The following is a 10,886-nucleotide window of genomic DNA, read 5'->3' as shown; positions in this document are numbered from 1 at the left end:
CAGGAAACCCAGCGCCCACCTCTCACCTACATTGCAGTCCGGCAGGAAATGAAGTCCCCAGACAGGCCAGTGTCTCAGACTCCCTAAAAGAGGAACAAATGCCGTCTCTTTCTCAAACATTTCAAATACCCAGAAGGCCCGCTGGCAGACCAGCCAGGCCAGTTATAGGTTTTTAATTTGTTTAAAGTATTGACTGGTGACATCAGGTAACAACTCGATGAAGTGGAGAGGGAAACCTGTGCTGTTTTATCCTGGCGGCTGACGGACAACTGCATTTATTTTGGCAGATTTATGGTAATTAGGGAAAGAGCCAGAAGGATTTCACTCTTACCTAAAATGACCATGGGCAGTCAAATTGATGGCTGTTTTTTAAACTCTGTAGTCTGTCAAGATAAATACCCAATTGAGAAATAATATGGTAGTATGTCTGTTAGGAAATAACTGACACCAAAATTAAAATGTTAACAACTATAATATTACTTTTAACAATTCAAACTTCAGAGAGACATGGTCGAACTTGAATAGCAAATTTGAAAAAAGTGAAAATATTAACTGCAAAACAAAACGGAAAGCACACTGCTAATCTAAGAAACGTAACAAAGCCTATAAAACGCGAAAGGATAAAAAAAAGAAAGAACTGATAATAACCATTAAACAGTCCCAAACAACGACCGGAACTGAAAACTACTAGAACGACCATGGGTCTTCAAAATGACCGCCACGGTTTTTAACTCTATATTCTGCCACGATAAATACCTACTTGAGATATTAATCCATTGCGTATGTTAGTATGTCTATTAAGAAACGACGAACACCAAAATTAACATATTAACAACTTTTAATAATATTTTTCAAACAATTTAAAATGGCCGCTGTCCAACGCCTGTAAACACTGCAAGGCCTCGGTGGTAGTCATGGCGCGTCTGTAACGGCGTCTGTAACCAGACATGTTGGCAATAATCAAAAACCAAGTTTAGACTATTTCTCTGCCCTGGAGGACGCTAGTGTGTTTCCAGAACAGAGCAATGAACTTCGCGAAGGAACTGATGCGACCAACACACGCCATAAATAGTGACATGACGCGCACGATAATGCGCAAATTACGCGCGGTCATTTTGACCGCTCATGGTCGTTTTAGGTAGATCTTAACATAACTTTTTTTATGCAATTTATATAAAACTCATCTTAATGAAACTATATGCAATTTTAGTAGCATTCACAGAGCGGCAGGTCTGTATCTTTTTTTCACAAAGTTATTAAACTTCGAAAATCCAAAATCGCCAAATTGACGGCCTTGGTCGTTCTAGTGTTTAAGGTGTCCTATTGAATATTATGAGTTGTTTGCCGGGTAACCCCGCTTGTTTCCCTCCCGGGAATGGTGTAGTGTTTTACAAGGCATCCAAAAGGCCACAGTATACCTTGACTACCTCATTCTCTTGATTTACACTTTTCATGTGTGCGCTGTGGGAATGCTGCTTTTTCATTAATTTGGGATGTGGCAGTTTACGATGATAAAAGTTTTCACCCGGCCATTCCCTGACTTTAGCTAATGGCAGCCCTGCTGCAGAGAGTCTCGCTCAATTAAAAAGAGCCTTCTGTTCTTTCTGCCCTCTCTCACCTCTGGTGTAAAAACACAGCTGCCCGGTGGGAGACAGTTATGCTATCAGAGAGCGGAGCTTTGAATGGTTTTCAAATGTGTGAGATAGAAATCATAAAACATGCATGTTTCCACTATAAATACAGGCTTCTCCCATTGCTGCTTCACTCGAGCTGAAGATCAAGCATTTCAAATTAGAGTGAAAAAATGCGTTCTCTCAGATGAAAAACGTTTCCCGGGGTCAAAAGCATATAAAATGCCAAATGCCTATTAAATGCAGTACACTTAAGCAAGCATCAGGGATAATGTGAAACAGACAAGAAAGGCAAACATTAAACATTAGCTGCTGGTGCTTCTGTTAACACGTCAGACGACTAAGAGGCCACGGAAATAACAAAACGCTCAATAAGCTGTGCATTAAGGTGCGCTGCTCACAACACAAGGTGAAAACCATTATAACATCTAGGTCAATCACGTGTACCTGTGAGTTATGAGAGATTAATAAGACAACAATTTCTCGGTGGTTTGGCTTTTAAAATTGTGATTTTTGAAATCTAGCGTTAGCTTGTATACTTGGACTTCTTCATATCACATTAGTTTACTGATAAAGACAAAAGATTGACAAAGCTTTGACAAATAGTAATGTCTCAATCAAGTGTAGCAGGGCAAAGCAGAGAGTTGAGAGTATGGCAAGATGAGTCCAATCATATTGTAACGACCACAGATGACTAGACTCGCTGGCCCTTGGCTAACGGGTCGGACCCTTTAGTTGACTGGTTAGACAGCGCCCGGGTTCGCTTCCCGGCTGCCCCCTGAATTTGCTACATTGGTGTCAGAAGTGGGACGGTGAGGCTATCGGAAGCGCGTGTGCCCAGAGGCGTGAGGGAGCTGATTTCCCGAAGGAGGGGGTAGGGACACCAACGTAACAAATTCGGGGGGCAGCCGGGAACCGCCGCAGTTGGGATGCGAACCCGAGTCTCAAGCACCACGGGCGACTACGTTAACCAGTCGACTAAAGGGTCGGACCCGTTAGCCAAGAGCTAGCGAGTCTATTCATCCGTGATCGTTACACTACCCCCCTCCTTCAGCATACATGCTCTCTCACGCCTCTGGGCGCACGCGCACGTTCCGATGGCCTCACCATCCCAATTCTGACACCAATGTAGCGAATTCGGGGGGGGGGGGGCAGCCGGGAACCGCAGCAGCCAGGCCGCGAACCCGGGTCGCCCCCACCACGGGCGACTGCGCTAACCACTCAACTAAAGTGTCCAACCCGTTTGCCAAGGGCTAGCGAGTCCATCCGTGCACGTTACACTATCCCCCCTCCTTCGAGAAGCGTCTCCCCGTGCTTCAGTATGTAATGTTTCTTATTACAAATTAAGCAACTTGGGTTCAACAATTACAGCTATGTATTAAGGTACTGTGGTAATGCATTCAACTAACATGTGCATCAAGTATTGTGTGGCGTATTCTGCCGGAATCCTACAGACTTCTAAAGACAACACTGGTATAGCTTACAGGTAGGTACGTTTGTGGCTACTGCCCTCAGGTGGTAAGTATTGGTAAGTATATTAGTATTAACTCCTATCGCCACATCCCCTTTCCTTTAAATGTAGCTATACACAAACAAACTATTCATCTAGCCTTAGTAGCAACTTCAAACTGTAATAAAACATTCTTGTCACCCACAAGCATGAACATTTTTTCAACAGCATAAACAAATATATATATATCTTTTTTCAACAGCATAAACAAGCATATATATATATATATATATATATATATATATATATATATGTGTATATATATATACACTATATATCTGTTTTTAACAACATAACCAGGTTCCTTTTACTAAGTGTTCATGTTTGATTTCAGTCTTTCTTTCAAGACAACTGACAAGGATACAGCTCAGTTTTTTGTTTGTTTTTTTAACAACAATTACAGATTCAACCGGTCAGGTGCTTTGACCTTGCGTGTGGATCTTGTCAGCACAGGTGAGTGTTCAGGTGAGTGTGCAGGTGATGTGTGTCTGCTCAGCTGGCGGTTCAGCTGATGCGGTGCAGGTTGGAGCCTCTTCATTTGTTTGTTCTTGCAGTGTCTCTTGTGTTTTCAGCAAGCTCCTTCAATTCCTCCTCAGGATTTGACCATCCTCTGTTCTGACCGTGTAGGATATTGGACTTACTTCCTCCAGAACAGTGGCTTTCTTATTCCAGCTCTTGGAATCTTCGAGTCTCACTGTGTCATGTCTTGCCAGTGGCTCTAAGCTTCTTGATGACTTGTCACAGTTTGCTTTTCGTCTCTTTTGCAGATGCTTTTGTTTCTGTTTCACCTCTTTGTGCTTCTTTTGCTCTGGTAAGCCATAGACATAACTGTGGAATTTTTCAAAGCCATATACCAGTCCCCAACACTCCCTTTCAATTTGTGCATAGTGACATTCAGCCATGGACATTGTTCTTGACGTGTAGGCAACTGGCCTCCATTGTTCTCCATCAGCCTGTAGTAACACCGCTCCAATTCCATTTTTCGATGCATCAGTGGATATCTTTATCTTTTTGGATGGGTCGAAGAACGTCAGCACTGGTTCTGTTGTGAGAGTGGTTTTCAGTCATGTTCATTCCTTTTCATTATCATCATTCCACTTAAACTCAGTTCTGTCATGCAACAGCCCTCTCAGGTGCGCAGTATTTGAGGACAGGTTTGGTATGAATTTGCCAATGAAATTGAACATTCCCAGCACTCTCAACACACCTTTTTTATCCTCGGGCCTGGACATCTCCGGTATTGCAGTCACCTTGCTCTTGTCTGGCTCGCCACCTGTTTCTGACAGCTTGTCTCCTAGAAAGGTGATTTTGTTCACACCAAACTGACATTTTGCTCTGTTCAGCTTTAGTCCATAGTTCTGGAGGCTTTGGAGCACTTTGATGAGCCTCTCATTGTGCTGCTCCAGTGTGGCTCCCATAGTACGATGTCATCCACATACACACGTACCCCGTCAATACTTTCTATGATGTGCTCCATGGTCCTGTGGAACACTTTGTGATCAGAGGAGAATCCAAAAGGCAGCCTTTGGAAAGAGTAGCGGCCAAATGCTGTATTGAATGTACAGTTTGTGCTATTCTCATGTAGTTTTATCTGCCAAAAGCCCTGGGATGCATCCAGCTTGCTGAAGAACTTTGCACCAGGCATCTCACTTGTTATTTCCTCTCTGGTTGGAATTTGGTAATGTTCCCTCTTTATGTTGGCATTCAGGTCTTTCGGATCCATGCACACATGTAGGTCGCCATTCTGTTTCTTGACACACACCATCGAATTCACCGACTCTCTGGGCTCCTCCACCTTTTTTATGACTCCCAGTGATGTCATTCGGTCGAGTTCTTGTTTCAGCTTGTCTCGTAGAGGCGCTGGAACCCGCCTGGGAGCATGGACGACTGGCTGTGCATAATCTTTTAGCTGTATCTTGTAGGTGAATGGTAAGACACCAAACCCTTTGAAGCTGTCTGGATGCTGAACCACTATTGACTCTACGCTGTTCTGTGCACTGACATTGATGCAGTACACCCTCTTCTGACACCAATGCAGTGAACTCTGGGGGGCAACCGAGAACCGCCACAGCCGGGACGCGAACTCGTATATTCCGCACTGCGGGCGACTACGTTAACCAGTCGACTAAAGGGTCCGACCCTCTAGAACTACTACAAACATGAGGTTGTGTTCTTTTCCTTTAACTCTCACCTTGAGTCTGCATGTGCCTTTGGTGTTGATGAGCTGTCCATTGTAGGCTTTGAGTGGAATAGAATTTGGATGAATGCGTGGCTTTACCTTCATGGCTCTGATGTCGAGCTCATTCATCAAGTTAGCCTTTGCTCCTGTGTCCAGCTTGAGAGGAATGACAGCTCCGTTTATATGCAATGGAACAGTCCACTCGTCCTGCTTAACTCTGTTCACACTTGACTGTTCAGTCCCTTTAGGCGTGACATCTTCCTGTGCTACCATTCCCATGAAGAATGAATCACAGAGATTAGTTTCTTTGATTGCATGCACACGTTCACCTCGGCTTTGTTTCCCCTTGGAAAGCATGGTTTCGCGTAGTGATTCTGTCCTTTACATTTATTACAGACTTTGCCATAAGCTGGGCATTGTTTTGGTGCATGTTGAGTGCCACATCTTTTACAAGTAAAAGTCTCTAAGTCCTTTCGCTGTTTCGACTGCCATGATGTTCTCTGTTTCCTTGCCCATGCAGGCACAGTGGCTATCACTGTGATGTCTTTTTCACTTTCCTTCGTGCCACCACCAAACGTTCTAGCATGTTGCAGGGCTACCTCACTAGCATGGCTTATCCTCACAGCTCCAGCTAAGGTAAGGTCCGTTTCTCATAGTAATCTCTCTCTCTCTCACTTTCTTGTCATTAATGCCAAACGCTAATTGATCCCGGATCATTGAATCATGCAGCATGACAATATGATACGGCTACAGATAGCCTTTCCGCATGTAGATACTGTTGCGCTTCGCATGGGTGGGGAAAAAGAGCAATGCCCAGCGTATGGCAAGGTGTGCAGAGCCTGTGGCACGGCTAGCCATTTTATATGAATGTGCATCAAAACCAAAGAGCGGGGGCACGAGTTCATTCCGTGGACAATTTAATTCCAGGCCAGGGCAGCGGCAGCGCCGAAAATGACCTTTGTTTAAACGAATGTATTGGGGCTGTGGGAGGAAAATGAAAAAAGTGGTTTGTCACTCTTCAGCTGAACAACAAGAAGCAGCAATTGTCAACTCAATTCAGGAGCCACGTGTAATGTCATGTGCTTAAAGGACAAAATGTAGCCAAACTCAGACTCTGCTCAGGCCAGTTGATGCCCTCCATGGACCTGTTTGTGACAGAGTGTGTTGTGCGCGGCTGCAGATTAACTCTAGATTTCGAGGTAGTTGAGGCCAGTCAGCACCCACTGCTCCTGTGAGTGCATTGGGCTCATGTATTTTACCATTCCAGCAGACCTTAATGCTGTGGACAATGTTCAAGCCAGGCCCCTGACTAAGGACATGCTGGTTAGCAAACACCAAGATGTTTTCACTGCCCCAGTCGACTCCGTGCCAGGTGAGGTGCATTTTGAGTTAGATGCAGTGATTTGGCCAGTCCAGAGTGCACCTCGCAATGTTCCAGTCACTATGCGGAAAGTAGTGAAGGCACGGCTCGACTAATACGAAACAGAGGGCCATATTACTCCAGTTACAGAGCCAACAGACTTGATTAGCAATATGGTGATTATTAAGCGACCTGACAAGCTGCAGATATGCATTGATCCAAAGCACCTCAACCAAGCACTGAGGTGATCATATTACATCATGCCCATGCTAGAAGACGTACTCTACAAGCTCCCCAAGGCAAGGGTTTTCACTCTCGTGGACACCAGGGATGCCTTCCTTCAATGCAAGCTTGATGAGCCCAGCAGCTACCTGACCAAAAGTGGTCAGGTAGCTGCTGGGCTCACTTTTGGTCAACCATCGAAAACGATGGTTGAAGCTTCCCTTTGGTGTGTCTGTGGCCACAGAAGTGTACCAACAGAAATAGCACAAGCTGCTGGTTGAGCTCAATGGGGTGGAGTGTCAAACACACATACACGGTCCATGCACAATGAGCACGCTGTCTGTAGTTTAGAGACAGAGCAGCTGGATGTGGAGTTCATCAACCAGGCTGACTACCTCAATGTCACAGACCGGCGACTTATACAGATCCCGCAGCACACTGACAATGATGAGCAACTCCAGGTTGTGAAATCTGTGACTCTGCAAGGCTGGCGTGAACACAGAGATGAAACTCCACTGACGGCAAGGGAATATTGGGCATTTAAAGGAGGAGCTCAGTATTCAAAATCGGGTACTATTCAAAGGTGAAAGAGTCATCGTTCCTAGATCACTCCGCCCTGAAATGTTGGCACGAGTGCACTCTAGTCACATAGGGGCTGAGGCCTGTTACAGGCCAGCACACGACACACTGTACTGGCCAGGGATGCGGAGTGAAATCAAGGACTTTGTAGGCAAATGTACTATCTGCAACGAATACGCCATTGAGCAGCAGAGAGAGACAATGATGTCGCATGAGCTGCCAATACTCCCCTGGCAGATTGTAAGCCTAGACCCCTTCCAGAATGGTGGCAAAGATTTCCTCCTGCTAGTTGACCATTATTCTGATTTCTGTGAAATTGACCTTCTTCCAGACCGCTCAGCTGAGACAATAAAATGCTGCAGGGCTCAGTTTGCTCACTACGGTCAGCCTAACCCACAGAATAGAGATTGTAGGATCTCTATTCTGTGGCCTAACCGGGTCATCTCTGATAATAGGCCCCAGTTCTCATGCCACCAATTCCAGCGGTTTGCTGCAGACTGAGAGTTTGAGCACATCACCTAAGCTAATGGTAAGGCTGAGGCTGCTGTGAAGATAGCCAAGAACTTATCCAAGTAAGGTCTCCGTGAGGGCAACGATGCCTGGAAGGCAATGCTGCAGTGGCGTAACACACCAACAGAGGGTATGGACAGCAGTTCGGCCCAGCGCCTGATGTCGAGGCGTTTGAAGACCACGCTGCCTGTAGCCTACAGGCTACTGGAGCCATGTGTGGTAACCGGGGTACTGGACGAGCTGCGTCACAGAATACACGTCTCCAAAGTGATCTATGACAAATCAGCAAGGGACCTACCTGAACTCATGGTGGGCGAAGCAGTCTGGATGAAGCTGTTACCAGGAGACTGAACAGGCATTTGGAGACGTGGATTCTGTGTACATAAGGTCGTTCCATGGTCCTACCTGATAGAAGTGGAGGGATCATTGTACCGCCGAATCAGAGTTGACCTGTGGGTGGCAGGGCCAGCACTGTCGCAGAACCCAGGAACTCATCTGGAAAGGATGCCACAGGCCCACAGGCCCACCCCCGAAGAGACTAGAGACACAAAAGAAGAAATGAAAAGACTGGCCCAACCCCCCCATCCCCACGTACAATGCCAGCCCAGAGGCACTGGGCGAAGAGCTGAGTGGTCACAGAGTATGCGCTGCTCTGACCCCTGATACCCCACTCAGGTGTTCTGATGTTTTGCCTGCCCATTCTCCTACAAATACCCCAGCAAGGCCCTTTACACAGTTGTGCTCTGGATGACTGTCCCGGGCACCTGTTAGGCTTAATTTGTAGTTGGGTCAGACTGTCATACCAATATTCCATCCATCCATTATCTGAACCGCTTATCCTGCTCTCAGCATCACGGGGATGCTGGAGCCTATTCCAGCAGTCATTGGGTAGCAGGTGGGGAGACACCCTGGACAGGCCGCCAGGCCATCACAGGGCCGACACACACACACACACACACACACACACACACACACACACACACACACACACACACACACACACACACACACACACACACACACACACACACACACACATTCATACAGGGATAATTTAGTATGGCCAATTCACCTGATTTACATGTCTGTGGGAGGAAACCGGAGCCCCCGGAAGAACCCACGCAGACACTGGGAGAACATGCAAACTCAACACAGAAGATGACCCGGGATAACCCCAAGGTTGGACTACCCCGGGGCTCAAACCCAGGACCTTTTTGTTGTGAGGCAACCGCACTAACCACTGCGCTACTGTGCCTATACCAATATTGTTGTTGTAAAAAAAAAAGGGGGGGGCGCAAGTTTGATGAATACTGACAACAGTATAATAATAATTTTTTAAATAATTTTGTCAAGTGTAATAATAATTTTAATATTTTTTGAGATTGATTTGTAATAGTTGTCCTGTTCAGTAATGGAGGGCTAAGTACGAAGTACACAACTACATAAGTACAGTTTAGTTCTGGAACTTAATGAGATGTTTCTTATTTATGAAAAGGAAGATGTTGCGGGTCTTAGATGGCACGTTATACCATCTATTGGAATTTAGGTGGTGCTGCTTTCCGGCTGTGTATCGCTCTAGGGGCATTGTGCCCCAGATGTTGTTGTGTCTGAGCCAGCTAAAAAGTTTATGCTAGATCCAACGGGGTGTGGGCACGGAAGTAGACGTGATTGGTTGTTGTGTCGGCCAATAGACAGCGCGGAACCTCGAAGCGCACTGACTGCCAGACCGACAGACAGAGCAATAGTTGGGGCGAATTAAGTTAACGTTAGCTAGTTTAGTTTAGGAACAGCTGGAAACAGTAGATTGACGTTAGACGCAGCTCTTCGGCCCTCGCACCTTTACTAACCAACACTATGTCAACGTTGGTTGTAAAAAAACACACAGCAAAATAACTATAAAGCGAACGCTAGCTAGCAACATAATCCGTGACTTCATATGTAGTCGAAGGACCGACCCCGAGTCGATGTTTCAGTGCGCATCGTTTGTTTCAAGTCAGTGCGCTTCGAGTTTCCGCGCTGTCTATTGGCCGACGCAACAGCTAATCACGGCTACTTTCGTGCTCACACCCGTTGGATCTAGCATCAACCCAGTTAAAACGAGTGTAAACTAGTAATAAGACACGTTAGTCCCTAGCTAACGAGTCTGACCCTTTAGTCGAGCGGTTAGTGATGTCGCCTTGTGGTGCAGTAGACCTCGTATCGAATCCCGCACCGGGCAAAAAAAAATAACCGGTTACACGAGTATGTCAGCACTCATGACTTGGCTCGTCAATTTAACACCGAAACAACTACTGTAACCTACAAAAAGACTCGCTGGCCAGTTGATAGTGGGGTTGGCCCCCTTTAGTCGAGCGGTTAGCGATGTCGCCTTGTGGTGTAGTACAATGTCGGGTGGAATCCCGCAGAGAGCGGAAATATGCTTCACTACATTGGTGTCAGAAGTGAGATGGTGAGGCCATCGGAAGCGCGCGCGCCCAGCGGCGTGTGGGAGCTGATATGCGCTTCCCGAAGGAGGGGGGGTTAGAGTAAACTCTACGGATAAATTGACTCGCCAGCGGATTGGATCTCTTAGTCGACTGGTTAACGTAGTTGCCCATGATGCGGGAGACTGGGGTTCGCGTACCAGCTGCGGTTGTTCCCGACTGCCCCCCGAATTCCCTACACAAGTATTAGTTAGTGTTTAAATGAGTTTTGGAATGGGAAAAAAACCCAAAACAAGCGACCTTAATGATTTTGGATGTGGCATGATAGTTGACGCTAGAAGTGCTTGTTCTAGCATCTCCCGAATGGCTGTCGTCCTGTTTTTTTCTTTTCATGAACAGCTAGTTCAAGAGTTTACCGAGAATAGAACGCAAAGTAAAAACCTACCAGTGATCAGTAATCCTATGGACAAAA

The sequence above is a fragment of the Lampris incognitus genome, chromosome 9 (genome assembly GCF_029633865.1).
Source record: "Lampris incognitus isolate fLamInc1 chromosome 9, fLamInc1.hap2, whole genome shotgun sequence".
Lineage (NCBI taxonomy): Eukaryota > Metazoa > Chordata > Actinopteri > Lampriformes > Lampridae > Lampris > Lampris incognitus.
The sequence above is the reverse complement of the archived record's forward strand: the minus strand, read 5'-3'. Positions refer to the sequence as shown.